Source organism: Rhodnius prolixus, unplaced genomic scaffold (assembly GCF_049639745.1).
Source record: "Rhodnius prolixus isolate KJV_2025 unplaced genomic scaffold, Rpr scaffold_14, whole genome shotgun sequence".
Taxonomy (NCBI): domain Eukaryota; kingdom Metazoa; phylum Arthropoda; class Insecta; order Hemiptera; family Reduviidae; genus Rhodnius; species Rhodnius prolixus.
The window spans coordinates 4,558,766-4,583,372 of record NW_027411594.1 but is presented as its reverse complement, the minus strand read 5'-3'; the positions used below and the strand labels follow the sequence as shown (position 1 = coordinate 4,583,372).

Here is a 24,607-nt window from a genome sequence, read left to right as displayed (position 1 = left end):
TGGTTGAAGATTTTGATGGCTAAGTTGCAGACATTGCGCATAAACTTGATGTCGTAAGCACAACGATAGCAGAGTGGTTATAGGCTAGACCCGCAAAGCTAAGATGTATTGTGGGTTAGTGGGTTCGATTCCCTCGTCTAAACCTTGGCTTTTATTTAATGGTTTTAATATTGTAAGGGAACGGCTATAGGCTAAACCCGCAAAGCTAAGATGTATTGTTGGTTTAGTGGATTCGATTCCCCTTAAACTTTATGTTTGCTAGTCGCCTCCGTCCATGACACCTAATTTGTTAGTTGGACGTAAAGCCTGCCTTAAAAAATAGGCAGTATTAACTTTACTTTTTACCCAAACTGATCATTTTATCCTTGCACGTTTTTGAAACGATATGCTTTATAAAATCTAAAAACAACAAAATTACAATAATATTTTTCTTATCTGTTCTAAGAGAAAGTTAAAAAGGAACTATGTTTTTTATTAAAGTGAGAAATGACTCGTTCTCAAAATTGGCTTGAGTCTGAAGATAGGACCTTGAGGCCTACGTCTTGTGTTCTGAAAGTTATTTTCTCTGTGTGGACAGTCCTAAAATTTAGGTCAAACTATTTATAAATTCAACCCAAATAAGTCATTTTTTTAAATTACTTACTCCAAATGATTGTAATAAATTTTTTGATCAATGAAAAAAAAGAAAAATCAATAACAATGTCAACATAAAAATGAAAACTTCATAGAGGAGGAACTAGGAGATCAATGTTTTTAGGGGTGCACAAAAGACAAGTTTTGACAGTTGTAGGATCTCCCCTGGCTGTAAGTTGGGGTATGAGGTTGGTTTTCTATGAGAGAGGGGGCTGAGTAAGGGGGTGAGAGGAGCTCCCTTTGGAGGAGACGCCTGGCGCCCGGTAGTCTCCAGGCGGGCGCCTAGCAAACACCCCCATCCTGCCGGGGCTCCCGAGTTCTCTTCCAATAGTCACTGCCCGGCATCTCTTTCCTCCTGTCCAGGATCCTACAACACACATACCATCCTCTGGTTATTCCCACTGCCTCCCTTTTACTGTAAACTACATTAAGGACGTTCCTATTGGTGTTGTCGACCATAGCCTCAGGGACTCCTCTACACTTCCACTCTACCCTAGCTTGTTTAGCTTTAACTTCCACCTCCTCCCAGGAGAGGCTGTTCTAGTAATGCTAACTACTGCCTCTCTTTCCCCTACTGACTCTTTCTCTTTATATGACCCCCACGTACATAGTACTGGATGTAAATCTCGGCCAGAGAACAAGCAATCTCAAAACCACAATGCCCTACTTATTTAATTCCACATTTACTGTTGGTAATATTGCCATTGCTTCCTGTAGATAATTTGCCGTCACAGAATAGGCAAATATTAGCATTATCTGTGTAACTTCCAAGCACATACTGTTGGCTATCCGGGGGCAGTAAATTAGTAAAACCTTTAGGTTACTTGTTTGGAGGCAGCAAACTAGTTATTACTGGAGTACAAAGGGCACAGAATTCTAGCTTTTATATCCTGCCTCCACAATCCCTGGTAAAACATAAATCAGCTGTGTAACACTTTCGACTGCACCTCCGAGTAAATCGTAGGGGCAGCAGTGCCTTTCAATCGACGGATGGAATTTATAGTTCTATGTAAAAGATGGTAGATTAAAGAGGGTAGGATGTGCGTGAATTTGAAACTTCTTGTAAAGGGGGGAAAGCCGAAAAGGTACTGCTTGAGGTCGTAGTATGGAGCACTCGGCTTCGAGTCGGTAGATGTTGGAATACTGCGGCTGTAAGTCCAAATCGGATTTCAGTACTTTGTTGTTTTGCATCAATTTTAATCGTCTGTCAAGTAAGTTTTACCAGTAAGAAGTAGCGTTTTTTGAGTTCTTGCGCGTGTGGATTCCATGTGAAGCGTTTGTCCACATATAGTCGCGAGATATCGCACAGCATCAGTACAAGGAAGTGCAGTAAACTGGAGGGAATTTAGCTCGTCTGTGTTTAGAAAAAGGTTTTGTTTTTAACATTTTTTGATCGATTACTTTCATTTTCCATTTTGGAAACCATTTTCCCTGGTGAGTTGTCCATACCACTGTTAAGATTCTAATAGGGCGGCCCTTAAGGTCTACGCCACTGCGACCCCTTTAGGGATCTATTGTGGCTCCCCTCACTCTAAAGCTCACCCTCCAGACCTGTCCTTTTAATCAGACTCTTAATTCTGGAGAGCGCGACTCATAGCGTAAAGCTCTCAAGGCCTTGGTTTGAGAAGTAACATCCTTAGCCACACGAGCCCCTCACACTGACCACAACACGTGCAGTGCCCGTTTTCTCCTCCTCTTCCTTACAGAACCTACAAAGGCTAGCCATCTGCCAGGCCCATGCGATGCATGTGTTTCCTGAGCCTGCAGTGGCCAGTTAATAGGCCTACAATCATCCTTGTAGCCCCACGCGGCCTTGACGGATTAAATCTGCAGTTAGCTTTGGCTAATTCTCCACTGAAAATTCTGAACTTCAAACACTGCACCCAAGTCCACCGCTGACAGCCTTTTCTATAGACATTTCTTTATTCTTTTAAGGTCGTTCCTGCTCTGATCTCGTATAACAGTTTCAAACAAAAGTTGTAGATCAACAAGAGAGTAATGAGTTATAAATATGAATGTGAATTATAAATACATGAATTGCAAGACTTCTTTTTATGAAGTTTAAGTGAAAAATGTAAAATAGTAGAGAATAGCAAAATAGTGTTAGCCAACATAACATAAGAATTGTAGAATGAAAGAAACAAGAGAAGAGAGAGTTCATGCATCACATTTTAACAAGGGTCGAAGGAAAAAAAAAATGTGAAAGGGATAGAAAAACATTTTAATAAATAAAGAAGCTTTCCACAGAGAATGAACTAGTGCGGTCGGGAAATCGAGAAGGATGTGCGGTCCCTTCGGAGAAGGTGAATGGAGGGCACAGAGGGTGGTAGCAATTGAATGTATCGGCTTTCCCTTAAAAAGCATTGGAGCCAGGAGTAATGCAACTGAATTACATTATCCGGAATGCGGAAGAGGGCCACTCTATCTCTCTCACTCATGCACACAATTTCATCAGTTTTACCAACTTGAATTTTTTACATATTTACGTAACAGAAGTAACTAGGGAGCCAGTATACAATCTACCATTGCCTACTTGAACTCGGAAACTATTTATCATAAAATAATCAAGTTAAGTTCACGTTCTTATTTATAAATGATTCTATTTTCATAAATTTATTTTTATATTATTTCCTTAAACAAGATTGACATTTAACAAATCTAATACTTTTTTATTTTTTATTAAATTTTGTACTATATTCATATTCGTATTGGATAAAATAAAGCAATAAAGTTCTCATAATTAAACATTAAAGGTATAGATAGGGGAATATAGACTAGTACCGCAATACATCTTAGCTTTGCGGGTTTAGCCTATAGCCGTTCCCTTACAATATTAAAACCATTAAATAAAATCCAACGCCTAGACCGGGGGAATCGAACCCACTAACCAACAATACATCTTAGCTTTGCGGGTCTAGCCTATACACGGCTCGAATAATGTGGAGCCCGAACCAGAAGTCAGAAGTCATCTACTTTCGCTTCCAATTTTAATAATGAAATTTTTAATCCAAATTGTGATGTGTTCAATTTTGGTGAAACAACCGTTATTTTGGAAGACACTCTAATGGGGAATTTTCAGAATGATAGAAAAGAGGGTGGTCAGAGATAATCATTGAATATTGTTAATATTTTCGTTCTAGCCAATACCTTCAACAAAGTTTCAATATATTCTAAGTGTAGTTGCTGCAATTCAAACCTTCCTGGATGTCTGATCACCAACCAAGAATCTTTTAGAAATCCCAAGACAGATAGGATTCTCCTCTAAATACCGTTAACTATTTAGGCACTTTGGGAAAGACGCATCAATCCATACTTGGGTTGATAGAAAAAAAAGGCAGATCACTCCATTGGAGCTACTACAATCACCTCTGTATCATCCTGCCTTCGGCATTAGTTAAGAACACAAGATTAAGGATTTAAAAGGCAAAGAAGACTGAGATAACGTATTGAAGAATAAATCAGTACGCCGGAGGTACACAACACTAAGTCCATTTTTTCACTAAATTAATTTTTTTAATGTTTCTAATACAAAATTTCCTTTTTTATTACCCAACCATCTGTTAACCTGCATTACTTATTATCCGCCAAAGATTTAAGAAAAATAACTCCCGTGGGCTTATAAGTAAGAGAAAACCGCGAAAAAACTCTTTCATTTTGCTCTCTTGTAAAAAATTTAAAATTGGACATAGTGTTGTGTACCTCCCTGGGTACAGAAATACATAAATCGGAGGTTTCTGACTGAAGACTGAAAAGAGAGGGTGCTCCTATTCCTCACTGTTTGAGATAAAAGGAAGATAGACCCAAAAGTACCATTCACAAGCTCCGTACTGGAATGGACCATTAGTAGAGCTCAATCGTCAAGGATTTCCAGCGCTTTCATTAAAAAGCATCCTTTTCACTTCCAACCAGGGAGTAATCCAGAACTGTGTGTACAGGAGCTAGCCTTCTATTTAATTTGGGTTTTATAACTGCCCATAAAGAGGATAAAGCAAAAAACTAAAATTTTGGGGAAACCTTAAATCCGGTTAATTAATTCCCGCTTCCCAATTTCCAGCCAAATTGCTCTACTGGTTCTTGGGATAATTTACAAAGAAAATATTTACGTAAAAGAGAAAACGCACAGTGAAAACTTGTATAATTTCCTGTTTGTTTTTTAGTAAATAGAGGAGCTGAAAATCTGAGTGATGTCCATGTTATTAGCAAAATGGAAGATTGTGTAAGCATGTTGATTAATTCACTGAAAAACTTGGACACATGGAAAGGCCTTTTCCGTCGTGTAATTTGGATACTAAATAAATATCCTTCCCAAAACAAAACTGCTGTGAGCAGTTTTCCCCGATCTACGTAAATAAAATTCTCTTGAAACTAACAATTTATTTTTATTTTTTAAATAATTGAATAACTAAAACTATACTTCAAGTCTGCCAATCGTTTTCCAAAATCGGGAATTCGTTTTTCCCCCAATTACTTGTGTTTATTTATTTTATCTTTATTTAGGGAAACTTTCTAGGAAAAATTGTTTTCCGTCAGCTTGGAGACATTTTAGGCTGTATAATATTAATGAAAATGGCAAAATCTAGTAATAGTGTTAGCTTACGTCAGATATTTATTTTAGTCGAACGTACAACAGAATTATCTTAACATTAAGATTCTATCTTTCTGATTAGTTACTTCCTTCCTTTAAAGAAAAAAAAGTAATTCTTTTAAAAATAGAACGGACGATTACGCACATTCACCATCCCCCCCCCCCAAAAAAAAGGAAGAAATTGTGCAAAAACCCTAAACCCCATCTGGGGAACAGGTTCGTGACCGTAAAATAACAGATGCTGCCAGTCACGTAATGCACATTTTGATTCACTTTTCTCGTGGATTCACTTTCAACCACCCTCCTACGTAAGCGTTCCCAGCGTTCTGATTTCAAAATGGCCGCCTGCTTTTTCTGCACGAATGACCCGGTTTCTTTAGATCCATTCTAGAATTTAATTTCTTTTCATAAAAATGGTAAATAATGGCTTTAAATTAAAAAATTAAAAAAAAAAAAATCATTTTTTTTTGGAATATGGCTCCACTCACCAACAAAAAAAATAAACCTTCATGACTCTGAAGATACATGTAAATCATATTTATCGCCACTCAAATTAATTTATTCCCCAAAATTTATTAAAAATAAATGGGATTATTTATTACTCGGCATTGACATCACTAAAATGGACTACAATTCGAGTAATTGCATTCTCGAAAAATAAAGTTTGAGCGCAAGGTGGGGGCACCCTGGAAAATATTTTATAAATAATAATAATTTTTATTTATTTATTTTTAATGGATACCATTGATGGTAAAATCGGATTCATTATTATTTGCATGATAACAGCGCGCAATATAGGATAGATTTAATCCAGTATAAACTCATATAGATTTAACCAAGTGCGAACTACAGCTATCAGCTGCAGGCCTCTATGATTTTATTGATGCAAAAATAATACGTATATTGGTAACGGCGGAAATGTGCACGTGTTGATTTGGATACAAGCGGAACAAGCTGTCTGTTAGTTACATTTAATTAGAATTGTTTCCAGTTTTTTTTGGGGGGGAATTTTTATTATTTCCGGTAAAAAAAAACCAAAAAAAAAACCAGTTCCACACAATTTCCGCTCTCTAATTTTTTCGAAAAATTTGAACACGACCACATACTTCCTCTTATTCTTTAATACAGGAAGTAAAAATAATTGTTAAAACATAACGGATCACCAGAGAAGATTTAGAGGTCTCTTCATTAGACTTTTTGAAATAAGGATTTCTCCTGTTTTCTTTTTCTTGGTAAATCAAAACCGCCGACAGTTACACCTAATTATTACCAGTGTATAATTGTAAACATATGGCCGGTGTAGGCTTTAAGTTACACATGCGCACTATTACAGACGTACATAAATTAACATATGTGGGTGCCCGTCATATGTTAGTATTTCACTTAGTGAGTTATTTAATATTTAGTTGGCAGGTTATGTCAGGCTTAATTTCCTTCTTCAAGTAAACATAATTATACTAACTGTAGGTTTGTTTTATTGATCGTAATAGTTCATTAAATTGTCTTAAAAAAAATAATTTTTTGACGTGAATACGTCTTTAAATTTGCTATCATATGGAGGCAATCCAAAAAACCTAATGATAACAAAATCGGAGGGTACAGTTTGGCATTATAGTTTCGAATCTATCGTCTACATCCAAAATTAAATTAGACCACTGGATAGCCAAAGGATCAAAGAATTCATTACGATAAGCGAGGACTGTGACGCATCGCGCGCGGTGCAGGGGGAAGCGCCGCCATTTTGAGATCATTTTGCTGAGTATTCGATATTTGCAATGAGTATAACTTTTGACTCGGAGAAGCTATGATGTTCGTTTAAGTTTTAATCGTCAGCTGTCGACACAATCTATCGATTGCATATAAAACATTAGTGTAAAATAGTGACAGTGAATATAATAAGGTGTTAGAATAAAAAAAATATTATCAAAAATATATAATGTCGGCCTATACGGGTCGAAAAGCCAAAACCAAATACAGAGATCATATACGGTTGGAAGGGGCTTCTCAAGAACAATCGAATGGTAATAATAAAACACCAGATGACCAAGTCAAGCTGTGCCGGGAACGTAAAAGAATGAATGCGGCCGAGCGGATCAACGACGGTGTCAGTACATCTGCAGCTGGGGCGGTTGAAATTATGCAAGTGGAAGATGAAATCGCTTCTACATCGACAACGGACTGTATGGGCGTAGATTGTGTTCGATCGTCGATTATGAAGACACATTGGGCAGCAGCAAATGTTTCACTACGTTTCATCATACGTTGCATCACTATGTATGTTTCACTACGACATCCGGTTACAGGGCATTTTTAGAATTGTAACAATAAATACAAATCACCTTAATAGCGTATAAAGTAGAAGACGTGTATATTATACATGTATACTTTTGGCGCATCGACTTCAATATCGATTTAATTCGCATGAACATTAAAAAGTAACGTAATTCCAAATTTTGAGGATGTTAAGAAGGGTGAAACCAGTCGCTAAAATCGCGTTTATCGGTTCATGACTACTATCGAGAAACAGAAGGTCACAATGTTTCGGTAAGCCCAGTACATCGCCTAGACAAGCAAAACGGTCTCGGCAAAATTGTTCAGATCGCGTTAGGTGTACAGTTTTCTGGTTTAAATTGTCTTAAATATTATTGTAAGTACCTCAACATCAGTGGGTGGCCGAAATACGGTTTACTGGGATCACAATGACGTATCCAAGCCACAACTGGGCGGAAGTCTGAAAGTAGAGAGTGAGAGATCTAAATCCAGAATCTATAAGTGTCCGATAATTCTAATCTGGCGACTGTATTGAATAGATTAGCGCAGTTAGTACTGAACATAGAGTGGCTACATCGCCGATAAAGATATCCGCGCTAAGAGAGGTCTCACGATCTCTCGAAGTAGCGTAGCGTAAACTAGGATCGGAGATAAGATTCAGTTGCAGTAAGCTATGTTATCCTGTGCATCTGTGCATCACTCGATTCGTTCTGTGAACCGGTATAGTAATGATGACTTCTCTCCTTGAATTGGCCGCTAGCCCGGAGAAATCCGGAGATAATGGAGATTTCTTCAAGTGACTGATAGATGTAGCTGTTTTGCCACAAGGAAAATCATCAACTAAATTTGCTTGCTTCGGAAGACTTTGCAAACATACAAAAACATTTGGATGTGGAATAAAGCATTACAAAAAAAAGAAATGTAACTCTACCGCTATTGTTATCATTTGGGGCCAAGCGAACGCTTTCCAGTAATCTTAGAGAATGGGTCATAAATATTCTATAAGGATTACCCTTCATAAGAAGGGATAAGGACTGACTCCGCCCTATCTTTACCCAGAAAAGTACCTCAACAACAAGGGACCACTAGGAAGAAAAAGTGAGGAAATAAAATAAGAACTTAGTAACTCCTCCCGTGAATGGGATGTCCCATAAAGCTGCATGTTTTATGAAAATTTTTCCACTTGACTTTTCCCCACATTTCACCCGTCATTCTCTCTCTGGTGTGACGTAAAAAAGAGTTTTTCTCTTTTCTAAACCAAAATATTCATACGGTTTCCAAGCTACTAATCCATATATTTTCTTATAAACGCGATTAACTGACTTCTTAACATCCTCAAAATTCGGAATTACATTGCTTTTTAAAGTTCATGCGAATTAAATCGATACTGTAGTCGATGCGCCAAAAATATCTACGTGTATACACGCCTTCTACTTTATATGCTATTAAGGTGACTTGAATTTATTGTTACAGTTCTAAATTAAAAGAAAATTCTGGAACTAGTATTACAAATTTTCTAAGTGGATTATTCACGATTCTGAGTTTTTCTCAAATTTTACTGAGCAAAATTTCGATTTTATGAAGAAAATAAGATGTTTGCAACATTAAAAGAAAAAGTAAAACTCCTTTATTTCTAGAGAAAACTCTACAAGAAAGAAAAAGAAAAACCTGATGCATATTTTTACGGCAAATTTCTTTATTTGTCCCTTTTATTTGGTGAAAAATAAGATAACCAATGATATGGTCCAGAGATTGGAGATTCCTCTGGCAAGATTATGTATGTGAATGTGTTTTCAAATAGGAACTCACCAATGATTTGGCCAGAGGCAGGAGGAAAGAATGTCTCTGTATTATTATTATTATTTTTTGACCAGAGGTGGCTTACTAAAGAGGACAGTGAAAAGCCGGAGGTGGAGTAATACTGGCTCCAGGAAGTCTGGAGGTTTGTGCTGGTAGTGGTGGTGGAAACTGGGAATGGCCAAGTGAACAGTTACAATCAATGTTCCATACCCCACGGGCGTTGCACTGGAGCTCTACTGGGGCAGCCTGTGTGTGAGTATGCCAGAGAGAGAGGCAGAGGTACACATCCTCCCCTAGATGATGAAGGCTCTTCCCCTGTAGCATCTCTTCTCTCTCTTTTATGTACGTACAAAGAGAGAGAGAATCGTTGCTCCAGGACTCACTCCCAACATTCCTGCCGCCAATCTCTTCTGCGTCGTGTTTTTAAGCAAGACAATCTCTTATTCCCATTTTCTCTCATCGTCCTCCTTCCTCTATCTAGGACTCCAAACCTCCACATACCCTATGTTTGGACTGTTTACCTCTCTTCTTTTAACTTCTTCAGCATAGAGATAGATATATATCTCTTATAGCTCACACACTAGAAATATATATATACACATTCACAGATTTATGTTTTAACAAAGAGAAATTCTAAGAAAATTTTTCTTTCTCTCAGTCTTGGGGTGGGGGGAATTTTCTTTCTTTTTCATTGTTTCTGATTTTCCCTTTGTTCTACTTTTATTTATCTAAATTAATTCACTTTCAACGGTGATATTAAAGACCTGACTTTAAATTATAAATCTTTCTCTTAACTGTACTTACTGAATACATTTCGACCAAATAGTTTTCTTCTTATCCATGATTTTGGTGGAGTAAGAAAGACGCATCAGACATCGCTAGTTTTTTTAGAGTTAGATTTCAGTAATTTAGATGCCTGATATTTAGATTGGAACCTAGTTTTATTAGATGCTCCTCCAGATGGAGAACCTAGATAGGTTCTGGAAGCTTTTAAAACGGAATGATAATAGTTTGAGGCAATCAAGTGTGTTCTAGCTATGTGGTAGAAAGGAAACGAATGTTTGACGACATATACAGGTATTTAGATGCACCATTTCGCTACGAAGACATAATATTCTCCATCAACATCTATGCGCTTAAATCTGTAGCAGAGCTAGCAATGAAATATGAATGTATTTAAAAGTTGTAGAATGAATGTAAGAAAATGATTAGAGAAGGATTACGTGATTTTAATTTCGGTTAAGCTATAAGGATGGTAGGAATATAGAGTACTGATCCATCCATTAGTCGTAGTTTATGTAAATAGTTGGATATAGTAGAGGGATGAATGTGTGAAGCGAATGTATTTATAAGTAAGAATGGAGAGTGAGTGATATTCTAGTGATAAGCACCTAGACGATGCTGGCTGTATGGCGAAAAGCCAATGCCAAACAAAAGGGGGAAAAAAAAGAAAAGTCCTCTAGCTAATCGCTTTATGCACGGGTCATCTTAAAATCCTTTTTAAGACAGTTTCTTCTCCTATCCCGTGGATGCAATGCGAACACGAGAGAAGAAGTCTCATTTTCTCCTATAACCTGCCTGATTAAGTTACAATCCCTACTTTGCTTTTATAAGACTTCCGGCACTTGAAGACTGGAGAAGATGAAATGAGAGAGTGACTCTGAATACTCGTTTTTGTGAAAGTAATCGGTTAGAAAGTAGATCGCAATCAGTTCCCGTCCCTCTGTTCTGATCTAATCTAATCGAAGAGTGTTTAACATCGTAGTTACTAATTCATTGTTCTCACTTATTAGGAACATTGTTCCTAGTAATTATAATTAATATTGCCGAAAACTGAAAAAAAAGTTGTCTAACTGCAGATGAATTTAGTTCAAAAAATTTAGGTTCACTTCTGGTATTGGTACATAAATTTGACGAAATCGTAAAAACCAGAAGATCCCCAAATCCTACATAACCTGCTATAATAATCCACAATTTTACTGAAATTAAATAAAGAATTTGATTTAAACAAATAAAAAAAATCTTTGCACAAATTACTTCTTATCAAGAGAGGAAGTGTATGCGGTTATAGCAAAAACAGGAAATGAGAAAGGAATTTCTGTAATTATCGTATCACTCACCACTTTCCCGCTTCCAGGATACGCTTGCTACTAGTTTCTTATCATAGTACCACTTACTTCTGTTTCTTGATAAGAAACGAATTTTACGAACAATTAATTATAAAATTTTCTGTCTTCCTGTGGTTAAAAACAAGTGAGCGAAGTGGATTGATATAGCAGGGATGTTCAGCGGGGATTTAAGCAATATGTTTGCCATTGCTTTAATAATCGAATCTTTAGACATCGATTCAGTAGAATGAACAGCTAGTGTTCTCATTTCGTTAGCGAATAGTTCATTGCAGATAAAATCGTGTCTTGAACTTCAAAATTATACTCTTAGTAGTTTCTTACTACTGTATTAAATTATTAATATTTCCATAAAATACAAATAAATGTTTAATACGCTGGAGTGACGGCAGCTGATCTAAAGTATTAAAAAAAAAAAATCTTTTCTAATTTGCTAAACTTGAATCCTGATGTCAGCTTGTGTCGCTAAATTCTCCAGAAGAAATATTATTTCATCCATCACACTGATTCCTTCCTTCCCCTTTTTCCGGGAGAGCTCTCGCTCCCATCTATTGGAAAATCCAAATTTTTTTTTATCCTGAACGGTAGAGGGAAACTAAAAAAACTATGTCTTCTACTTTTTGGAAAAAGTATTATCCTTTTAGGAAGAAAAGGATAATGCCAATTTCAGTCATGATTTTTTTTATTAATGTCGAGCTTTCCACCTAGGGACTAGGTATGTTCCATAGCCCTGAAGATGACCTAGTCCCTAGGTCGAAAGCTAGGCGTAATAAATCATGACTGATTTTGGTATTGCTCTTTTCTTCTTTTCGTATTAATGAATCAGTCACCAAGAACAATGAACAGTCATCTGTTTTTTCCCCTATTTTAAAGATATTTTTCCCCTAAACAGTTTCGTGGGCGCCTGTTCCTCTATATCGAAATTATTTATTTATTTATTTTTTTGTTTACTCAGAAAAGGAAGTAAATGCGATTGTGTCAAAATTAGGAAATGGGAGTTATCACCGGAAATAAAAGTTTTAAGATAAGCTGAATATGAAAACAATATTTTTCAGCGCTAGGATCATTTTCTTCTGCTTTCCTGTTTTGTCTGTGAGTAATATTTAAAATATTTTTGCAGAAATTTCAATTTTTTATGATAAATAGTTAATCGAAAATATAACTATTAGATTAGATTAGATTCTAATAGGGCAGCCCTTAAGGCCAACGCCACTGCGACCCCTTTGGACCTATTGTGGCTCCCCAACTATAGAGCTCGCCCTGCAGACCTATCCGTTTAATCAGACTCTTGATGCTGAAGAGCGACTCTTGGGTAAAGCTCCTCAGGCCTTGGTTTTTCCTCCCCCGAGAAGTAACATCCTTAGCCACACGTGCAGTGCCGTTTCCTCCTCCTCTTCCTGACAGAACCTACTAAGACTAGCCATCTGCCAGGTGCCCATGCGATGCATGTGTTTTCTGAGCTTGCTGCAGTGGCCCAGTTAATAGGCCTACAATCATCCTTATAGCCCCACCACGGCCTTAACGGATTCATTCTGCAGCCAGCCTTGGTGTATAGCCCGTTATTGAACTCCTTCGCCTGTCAAAATATATATTTTTTTTTCTCTCTCTCTCTCTCTCTCTCTTTTATTGTGCTACAATCAGCGCGTTAGCGCTATAAGTAACAATGATAACAGTGAACAGTAGAAGTAATTGAGTGGAGAAGTTACCCAGTGGTAACACTCCAAAACATTATACGGTTAGTCACTCTCTTCACTTGAGAGGAGATCACGAGGCCACTGTCTCTTTTAAGCCGTCTTGTCAGGAAGAGTTCTAGAGGAAAGATTTTTGTATCTTGTTTTAGCAACTTGTGTGACAAAAGGAATGTTAAGGTCAGTGTGTATAGTCCAGGTTGGGAGACATAAAAAGGAGCGTGTACTACAGTTCAAGTATTTTAGATTGTAGAGATTGAATCCTTTGGAGATTGGAGCGTTTGGTTGAACCCCACAGCTCTATTCCATACTCCCAGATGGGTTTCAAAATAGAAGTATAAATCAGTCTTTAGTTGTCCAGAGAGAGAGAGAGTTTTGATCTGTCGTCTAAGAGTCTTTTAAGTAGTCGATAGCGTCTGTTCAGTTTTGTTCTTTTAAGTCTAGGGGGGGGGGAAGTCAAAATATAACTATAAAACAATGGTTTTTTTGTTTTTTTTAATTTTGTCAAAATCACTATCATTCTTTGAAGTTTTATTACAAGTTACATATCTACAGGCCTACCACTTTTATTTGCTACATTTATCAGAAAAATTTCCCCAGTTTTGAAGAGGACTTGGCCCTCACTGCTGCTACACTGTATCAAAGTGGCACTGCATTTATAACTGCGAATGAATCATCTGTTCCCCCATTAAACGCCTAATTTGTTTTTGTTTTTTTTTTAAATCATTAATTAAAAAAAAAATTCTTATAATTGTGATTATGAATCGTTGCATGTAAGTGACCAAATAAGATTTATCAGGCAAAAATAGTAAAACGCTAAACTGATGTTGATTCTCTTGCTGAAATCTGAAAACTGACAGACTTACCAAAAAAAGAAGGACCAGTTAGTGATAGTGAAGGTGTTAGTGTTTGCCAGAGAGAGAGAGAGAGAGAGAGAAACAGGTCATTCTGAGCTCCCTTTATCCATCCATTCCTCCCCATACTTCTATCCTGTTTTTAAAAACAGGGCACCAAATACATCTCAAGGAATTAAGTTGGATAAGAATCAGAGAGATTCTTACTTAAAAAGAAAGAAAAAAGAGAGAGTGGGTGGGGGAAGAAAAACTTTTCAAAGGGAGTTTCTTAAGGTCTGAACGAAAACATGAACCCTAGATCCGCTTAAGTTTGCCAGCTGAGATAAATGAAACGCGACTAAAACAGCAAGATATAGGAGCTCCAATTTATTTATTTTATTTTTGTTTATATTTTCTGTAAAATTTTCTACAAAAATCGTGATAAGTTTGGTTATAAATCGTTTTCAGTTTATTAATTATAATTAACCATAATTTCTCTTTCCTGAAAAATAAATTTGTCTATTAATAAATAAATAATTAACTAGTAATTGTAGTAAAATTCGTGATTAATTTTAACTGTCCAAGTCAAACAAGGTACTTCTTCTTCTTCTTCTCTTATCCTTCCAATACTCGCTGGAGTTCCTCAAGGAAGCATTCTAGCCCCCTGACTTACCAACTCACCCGACTACAATTACTTTCACATTCGCCGACGACACTGCAATCCTATCACCTCATCTAGATCCTGTAACAGCATGCCGTGCACCCCAATTACACCTAAATCTTCTGGAGCCCTGGCTGCAAAAGTGGAGAATCAAAGTGAATGAATTGAAATCTAAACAACATAGTATTCACTCTAAACAAGAAAACTCTCCCTCCTCTCTCCTTCCACAATACTTCTATACCAATTACCAACCAAGTACCATATCTCGGACTACATCTTGACAAACGACTAACTTGGAACCCACACACGAGACTCAAACGAATTGACCTCAATCTGAGGTATAAAATGTTGATAAGATTACTTGACAGACGATCAAAACTGACCCTGACGAACAAACGTACACTATATACCGCTCTATTTGCCCCAATATGGACGTACGGAATACAGCTCGCCAAAAAAATCGAACATCAACCGACTTCAGACCTTTACAATCAAAAAATCCTGAGAACAATAGTTAACGCTCCCTTCTACGTCTCCAATCACACAATACACTATGTCCCTAAATATTCCTCTCGTTTCTGGAAATAGCCCAATCTCGATATACACAAAACTCCACTCAAATCTACACAGTCATACAGCCCTCTGAACAACACAACATGCCTACAACAACACTTCCTTCAAATCCACAGCGCAGACTAAAGCGGCAGTGGCCACGCGATCATCTCAGCACATAACACCGGACCTCCTTGGATGGTTGCTGTGTAAGCTTACCAAAGTGGCGAACTAACTGGCTTCCATCACTGGATGGTCGTCGTTCACTCCATTCACGTCTCTTGGCGCACATACATACACTACTTCCCTCGGAAGTAGGAGTCAGTTTCCGAGAAAATCTCCAAATTTAAGTATAAAAAATAGAAAAGCATTATTTCTCGGTAATTTCTATCTTTCTGTTCTCTTGCCCACGGGCATTTCAAACCAAATATAAAGTTTGAACTTTCATTTTTCTGTTTTTGAACTCCTGAAATATTGACACCCCAAGCACGTGGACTCAGTATATGTACGTATGTATCGTATCCTTTACTTTTTATCGGATGAACTATCTGGTTTTAAAAAAATAATTTCTGTTCCATTAGATAACTAATTAATTAGATAAAAAGAATGGATAATATTCAGCCACAATTAATATTGTAACTATTTAGCCCAATCGAAGAGCTATCTTATCGAACGGGGCTTCAGTATTTTATGATCACATCTTGAGGTTCTACGTCTTGGTCTATTGTAAGCGACACTCGTCGCACTCGAATCATTTATAATCATTCTTTATCATCATCTCCAAACCTAATGCCATACTTTGAGCATACAATGGTTATCCCTTTGAACGAATGAAAGAAAAATCTTCTTTTTTTTTTGGGAAAGTGGAGCATCCCAGCTCCACCCAGAGCAGTGTTTCATCCACTTTGATCTTTTTTTCCAGTTCCAGAGGTGGTAATTAACGGTGTTTGTTCTCATTCTCAGCGGAGCAACATCTGTTAACAAACAGCATCCAACTGTAGTGTTTCAGATAATTACATTAATTTACACTATGACGACTTAATTATTATTTTTTATTTTTAGCTGCTTCGACTCCGAACCGATAATCAAACAGATCTGTGTAAATTGGTTTGATTGATTATTAAAGATGTTAAATGTTATTTTTGAAGTAAATTAAGGACAATGTAATTATCCAATCTTTACAATCTTCAGTCAAAAGTTTGTTTTTTTGAATAATAACACTTTTCCTGTGGGATGTATATGCTTGAGCAAAATATTACGATGGGCAAGGTAGTTTATGCAATGGGACATACTTTGGAACAACCGGGACCCAGATAAAAGAAAAGTCAGAGGATACTTCAAAGAGTTATAGGCAGTGTCTTATTTATGGGTGTGCGAACAATGCTGTGATAATTGATAAGCGTTTAGTTTAAGTGAAATGTGATAAGTTACTTTTGCAATTTTTCATTCTTGTTCCAGAGTTTTATCTCTTGCCCACGGGGGCTGCCTCCTGACAGCCACTGCTGGGAGCAGCAGAAATCCTTTAACTAATCTCACGCTGCAACCTTCTACCGTTCATTTCTTCTTGACCAACCGTCTAACTTCCATCACAAGTGCTCTTCTACCACCTTTCAGTCACTCACTGATATCGTCCAATCTTTTGTTCGAACCAAATGCGTATTAACAATTCGGTGGAGCGCCACGGTAGCCGAGCGGTTAAAGGCGAGACCTGCGAAGCTAATATGTATTGTGGTACTGGGTTCGATTCCCAGTCTTAGGCCTTGGATTTAATTTAATGGTTAATAAAAGAAATTTGCAGTAAAGTATGTTTGCTAGTCGCCTCCGCCCACGACACCTGAACGTTAAGCCCCGCCTGAAAAAATAGGCGATTACTTTACTTACTTTTACTTACTTAACAATTCGGTCGTACGTAAAATATTGAAGAGCGGAAATGGCTTGACAGAGACGCTTACTGTTCCATTCCGCTCTGAATGAACTATTTTTAGTTATATTACCAATGAACTTTTGTCGTGACGGCCTTTAAGGGGAAGGTAGAAGCAAAGTTCAAGCCATGGGGGTGGGGGGGGGGGACGGAAACTTACTTCGCTAGATTACCAAAACTAGCAATCAACGACAAGACCCCCCCACCCCACCCGGTAGTATTTGTGGTTGATGTTTTGTGGTGTTTGCGTTGGCAAACTTGGTAATAATTGGAGGGAGGAAGTTGTCGATAGTTTTGCGGCGGAAAGGGGGAATGCGGCAATGTTCATGGTTAGCAAAACCTTTAGTGGTTTTGAACACTGTTCAATGGCCGAAGAGCGAGTCGCTTGCTTGGGTAAAGCTGGCAGCCAGAGGCGCACTCTGGTAATGTGATTGTGTAGCATGTGATAAATCTGTACAGACAGCCTCTGCCGCCCCCGGACCTGCTCCCACCGTCAACAGTACCTCCTTCTCCTCCATGCTCTTGTTCAACACTCTGACGTTAGTGGTTTTACGATGTGCCCAATGGCTTGGATTAATGGTTCATGTTACATCCACTCAAACCACTTGGCCGCGCCACTGACACCAACCATCTTCTATGCCAATTTTTCTTCAGTCTAACACCCAGAAGTTTCTTGTATTCAGCACTTGATTCGCGAGTTCCACAGCTTCCAATTGCTCTTTCTTGTTATTAGACAAAGGCAGTGTACCCAACCTTTTTCCAAATTAAGTTTTACCCCCCCCCCCAAAAAAAAAGACGCACGGTTTTTCCCACTTAATTTAGAAATATTATAATTCTAAATTAACAAATTTCCTTCACCCCAGCGTTATGAATGGGTATGACGTTGACAGGTAGCAAACAAATTCTAAACATATCTCTCTCCCTTTACCTTCGTACGGCAGTCATACATACCAGCCGTCAGATTCTGCAGCATTATGTTTCAATTAAATGTTGTAGACTTGTATGTGGGCGATTATCGTTTCAGGTTTAAAGAAAATCACCATTCTTCCTGTGATCGATAACAATCTCGTTAATGTTTCCTGCAAAATTGCATTTTGGGTTTCCCGTTTTTCCTTAATCTTGTGTTCTTAACTCATGCCGAAGGCAGGATGTCACAGAGGTAATTGCAGTTGCTCCAATGGAGTAATCAGCCTTTTTTCTTTCAATCCAATTATGGATTGATGCGTCTTTCCCTAGGTGCCTAAATAGTTAACGGTATTTAGAGGAGAATCATATCTGTTTTTGGAGTAAACAAGGAGTCTGACTAGCTCCAGAGAATTACGGCCACCCCGCTAAACCTTGGGATTTCCAAAAGATTTTTGGGAGGTGACTAGATAACAAAGAAGGTTTGAATTGCAGCAACTACACTTAGAATATATTGAAACTTTGTTGACGGTCTTGGCTAGAACGAAAATATTAACAACAATATTCAATGATTATCTCTGACCACCCTCTTTTCTATCATTCTGAAAACTCCCCATTAGAGTGTCTTCCAAAATAACGGTTGTTTCACCAAAATTGAACACATCATCACATTTTGGATTAAAAATTTCATTATTAAAATTGGAAGCGAAAGTAGAAGTAGAAGTAGAAGTAGAAGTAGATGACTTCTGACTTCTGGTTCGGGCTCCACATTATTCGAGCCGTGTATAGGCTAGACCCGCAAAGCTAAGATGTATTGTTGGTTAGTGGATTCGATTTCTAGTCTAAACCTTGGATTTTATTTAATGGTTTTAATCTTGTAAGGCGCCCCATTAGCTGAGCGGTTATAGGCTAGACCCGCAAAGCTAAGATGTAGTGTTGGTTTAGTGGATTCGATTTCTAGTCTAAACCTTGGGTTTTATTTAATGGTTAATATGAGATATTTACAGTAAAGTATGTGTGCTGCTATCTGCCTCCGTCCACAACACCTAAAAATTGCATAACTTCAGAACCGCATCTAAAGAATGTGCCAAAAAATAGAGAACCAACTGCAGTTCATTTGAATCTCACCATTGGCACTCTATATGTTCCTCAACAGGAGTACCACATTAAGGAATTTAATAAATTTTTTTGGCGCTTTTCTTAAATTTTGCTTTAATACAATAGTGACTTGATGAATTTTACAAACACATTTAAGATTAACACAGGGGCATTGCTCTATGTGCCTCATGTCCACGCTGGTAGAGAGCTCTGTCACGCTGACGTAATCAAAATGCTGGTCCAGTGCCGGGTAAACTATACGTTCTACATTTCTATTTTATATTCTCTTGACCCCTGTTCAGCATTCCTCCTTTAACCATGCCTGTATGATAAGAATACTCGATCTTTAAGAATGCTAATAAATATTCATGAACAATAATATTTGGTTTAGTGTAGAATAAATAGTATCTCTTGTTTTGGAATTATATGAAAGGTTATTTACATCAGGAATTTGGTATGCTGCACAAATTGTAGAACTTATCTGGCTTTTGTCTGCTGCATAGAATTGGCTCAATTTGCGCGTAAGTGAACCCGAGAGATGTGCATGACTTTACGGGCACCTACCTGAAATTGTTACCACCTGAAATACACATTCTGAGGAACCCCTCTTAGTTGATTTCAAATTTAAATAATTTTGGAAGTTAATACTTTCAAAAACTCTATCGCTTTTCATTTTAATTTATGCTAAAAATATTATTAAAGTCTAATTAATTGTTATAATAAAATCATACCCTCCTTTCATAACATCTGTTTCAAGTATAAGAAGTACAAGTATTACAGCGATATAATCTTACCAAGCAAGCTAGGATGCTGTATATCATTCAAAAAATTGTTATACAACACCCTTCAAAGTAGTATAATTTAGATGTCAACACTAGGTAAAAAACTTTTCACCATAACTTTATCATAAGTCCCAAAAATGAGTTATTCTCTTTTGGGAAACTTATATAACCTCATGTTTTCGCTTTTCTCTTTTTCATTTCTATCTCTTTGGCCTAAAAAAAACTGAAGAAGAAATAAAACTGTTGTGAAACATTCATACTTAACTTTCTCTTATTGTAGTTTTGTCAGACTTTTCTCTTGACTTGGCATTTTTACTGAAGCTAGTTGGTTCAAAATGTTTTATACAATTGAAGATTAACTGTCCAAGATAATTACCAGAACAATGTGACATCTTTGAGCGTTTTGGTTATCACATTTTACCTAAAAAAAAATATGGTAAGGAAACTCTAAAAACGCTCCTTTTTGAACTCAATTTAATCATGTTCAAACATGTCTGAATGTTGAAGTAGTTTCGCTTTTGTTTGGACCTCTTTTCAAGTAAATTAAGTTTAAGATTCTTTACTTTAATATTCTCACTGTTAAGAATAATATCCGCGACTGTTGTTTCCCACTTCTAAAACCAGAATATTATTTGACATGCTTACCACATTACAGTTCGTACAATTACTGTTCATTCTCCACTTGGCAACACTGTCTCTCTAGTTAATTGTTCTCAGCTGTACTCCAACTTTTATTAAATAAAAAGTCTTCTTAAATTAGGCTTTATTTATTTTTTTTTAAAAAATGGTTGCGTTGCGGCTAGTCCGTTGCAACTTACCAGAGTTATGACCAATCTCTTCTATCTTAAGCTAAAATAAATATAAATATAAATAAATAAAAACTAATATAAATTCAAATCTCTTTTATCTTTTATTTATTTGCGTGTTGTCTTTTTTTAGATTAGTTTTTTAGGCGAACTTAACGTCAAATTACCAAGATGTCGCGGACGGAGGAGACTAGCAAACATACTTTACTCTAATTTCTCATATTAACCTATAAATGCAATCCAAGGTTTAGACTAGAAAACGAACCCACTAAACCAACAATACATCTCAGCTTTGCGGGTCTTGCCTATAACCGCTCAGCTAATGGGGCGCCTTACAAGATTAAAACCATTAAATAAAATTCAAGGTTTAGACTAGAAAACGAACCCACTAAACTAACAATACATCTCAGCTTTGCGGGTCTTGCCTATAACCGCTCAGCTAATGGGGCGCCTCACAAGATTAAAACCATTTAAATAAAAACCAAGGATTAGACTAGAAATCGAACCCACTAAACAACAATACATCCTAGCTTTGCGGGTCTAGTCTATAACCCCTCGGCTCCCGTGGTGCCTATATTTAGTTTTATAGCAATAGTAAGAATCTCCCTTGGAAGAAATTTCTTAGTGGTACTACTCTTTTTTGAGAAATCGACCGGATGTAATGTTTGGTTTGATATTAACGGCCGGAAGGTACCTAATGCACCTTGCTCTGTGGTGAATATGTAACAGCCACTTAGGCCTCCACTTAGGACTGAGAGAAATCACAACTCTCTAGACTCAAATGTCACCTTCCATTTCCCGAGTCCGTTATAGGGTCACAAAAACGTTGTAAAGATTTACCATTAAATGCAATGCTCAGTAAGTAGGGCTGATGATTTAAAGGGGGGTGGAGCAGTCATTGTGCATTATCTGGGCGGATCCAGTGCCGAAGATGCCTAGGCCAAGAAATACTTTAACTTCAATTTTACGTAAAGAAGAAAAGGGAACTGCCTTAAATATCCTGTTTAATTGCATTAAGGAATAATGTTATGCAATAACTCACGATTAGAATCTGATTTTATCTTATGTTTAATTGGAGATCCACTTGCAGTTTTAAATTTCAGTAAAGTTATTTAAAATAAAATCTGATATTTGACAAAATATCGAGCCGAGGAAATCCGCAGAGAACTTACTGACGGTCGCAGGTCGCACACAGCTGATCTAGAGCCTGTTTTCTTAGATTCTAAGCTTTTTTACACATTTAATTACTGTTCAATTCGGAATCAGTCAGTTAATGTTAGAAAGTTTATGAACAGCCTGGACAGGACGATGAAGTTGTCAAAGAATTGAAATACATTTACGCTGCTACATATTGTTTTTGAATACTTCTTTAGTCATTCGTTATTCCGGAAATACATTAAAGGGGATCTAAGTCAGCGATCGCTTACTTCTACTAATTATGTATTTTAAAATTTATTCAGTTTCATTTATTTAATTCATTACTATTAATTACTTTACTATGGATGAAACGTCACAACCTGTACCCACAGTTTTAGTTGAATGAGTTTTGCAAGAAAAATTTACATATTAACTTCAGCCCAGCTTATATTTTACTAGAATAAATTATTGGGAAGGAATCAATGAGTTATAAGTGAAGAATTAGCTATAAAATAAAGCTAGATTTAAAATAGCTATAAATATTTCTATTTCCGCACTTTTAAATAAAAAACAAGTTTCTCTTTCCGCTAGTTGGTTTTGTGGACAAACGTTTTTGTAGGTTAGTTAACTGGCCTGGATACTTGATGGGGTGTGAATAGGGTCTCCACACCCTATTTGGTTAACATGCTGTTGTTGTAGGGTATATTATGACCCTTTTTTTTTTTACTAGAAGCCACCCCCAAACCAAAACCAGTATTCCAGACACTAAGTTGTCTGGTACAAACTATGTGCTATCAGAATTTATAGTTTAATACCTTATAGCCAATAGATTACCTTTGCTAGTGATACGTGTAGTAATGATTGGATGCTGTGTATTTAGTAGCAGAGTTGTAGTTACTGTATCAGAATGTTTCTTGTTCATCGAGCACATTACTCAGTGTTACCCAAACTGTAGATAACATCCTAAAGCGCCTTTCATTGGAGTACAACCACAACAAAACAACAACAACAACAACAACAACTCATAGCTCTAATCTAACTACCCTATGTGCTAGCTCTCTCTCTACTCTTGGCTATTCTCACCATAGTCTTTTCCTACATAAAAGCTATACTGATCCCAGGATTTTAGCGCTTCTACCAAGCACGCTTTCTTCTGCTTGGCTTCACAAAAGCTACATTGCAATAAATTTTTAACAACTTTCATATTTTTCCTTTTTCTTACTCTCTCTGGTAGGAATGTATCGCAATCGTGTCCAAAATTTTTTATAAATATTCTCGTATATTCGATTGCACTGAATTAACTATTTGGGAAAATTCAGTACCATAATTTTTATTTTAAACATTTACAGGAGAAAGTTCGATTAAAGGGACTTCTTTAGACTTCCCACTTAAAACGACATTACGTATTGCACTTCCTTTTAATAGAGTCTTTATTAAGGATTATATTAATTGCTAAATTCCTTATTTAAAGAAACCAAAATTCCACCACTGGAATTATCTCTTTACTGGATGGATTTTGAACTTTTTTTCAGATTTTCTTTCAAATGGCTATTCGCAATTTTCTCTACAGGAAAATGGCCCAGCATTACAAATGGGATTTTCACCAGTTGTGGCCCCCAGTAAATCATTTTTTAATTATTTAAATTATAACTTAGCCCCAGAGTTATAAAAAATGTAGATTATAATTCTGTTGAATTGAAATATGCAAATAGACTCTACGATTTATACATAAATAAATTAAACTAATTTGAATAAAATGTAAAAATGATTTGTACTCGTACAACTGGAAAAACGTTCGCTGATGAAGAAAATTCTTGTTAAATCTGTTAAAACTTTGGTATTAAGAAAAGTTTCAAATATTTTATTGTTATTATTTAAATCTGGGTTAGTTAAATGTAATAAACTGAATTTATTTACATAATTTATCATTATACGATCTTTTGGCTCTGCCTAGTGAACCACTAGTGCGGAAAATACTGTTTAATGCGGACAAAACTTAAACTACTGTTTGATGTGGTATGAGTCCGTGTGGATTTGATTCCCAGCAGAGCTCTTGAAGGCTGTGGAATGGATCTAGTGAGACGTTTGGGGGGGGGGGGGTAGCGTGGGGTTGAATCTTTACTACTTTGTAAAAGGAAGTGGAACGATGATGTCATATTGTTGGCATTAAAATGTTTACCGAGAATGTTTGAACGTGATCCTACTCACCACTATAGGATATGAAAGGAATATCTTAAGATCTGGAGATCGCAAGAAGCTCTAAACTTCTCGCATACTGTTTGTTACGTATCGCGAACAAACTGGCGAATTATTTTTCTTTCTGGTGAAAATTGTGGCTAAAGACTGAGGCTGTACTCTAACTTACTTTCCTATTTGAAGGTTCTACCATCTTCAGATGATTTCTGAAGAAATGGCTAGAAGGTAGCCAACTATCAACCTCTTCTACAGGAAACAGTTAAATTTCAATGACTTGCATTAAATGCCATTGTAGCCACTTCAGCTTTCTGATGAAAGGAAGGCTATGAAGGGATTATCTGAGGATGTGTGAACACAATAGTGGCCGAAATAGTGCTCTGAAGAGTCAGGACAGAAGACATCTGTACCTTTAATGTTAACAATGTAAAACAAATTGTAATTGTTCAGCTTTGAATATCACCTAGGTCAAATTTTTTTCTTTCCTAGGTCGAAAGGTTGACTAAAATTGTTGGCAATACTCTTTATCCACTTTAATGGTCAAGCTAGCTTCTAGCTTTAATAGCAAGCTTCTAGGATTTGTTGCAAGTCTTTCTTTTGTCCAGAATCCAGAATGGT

The 24,607-nt window shown here is 36.8% G+C and overlaps 1 protein-coding gene across 1 annotated transcript in view; it reads left to right on the top strand.

The window, feature by feature from the left end:
• Window positions 1-24,607, top strand: part of Reck (Reversion-inducing-cysteine-rich protein with kazal motifs) — a 211,021-nt gene that overhangs the window by 105,462 nt on the left and 80,952 nt on the right. The window lies entirely within an intron of this gene.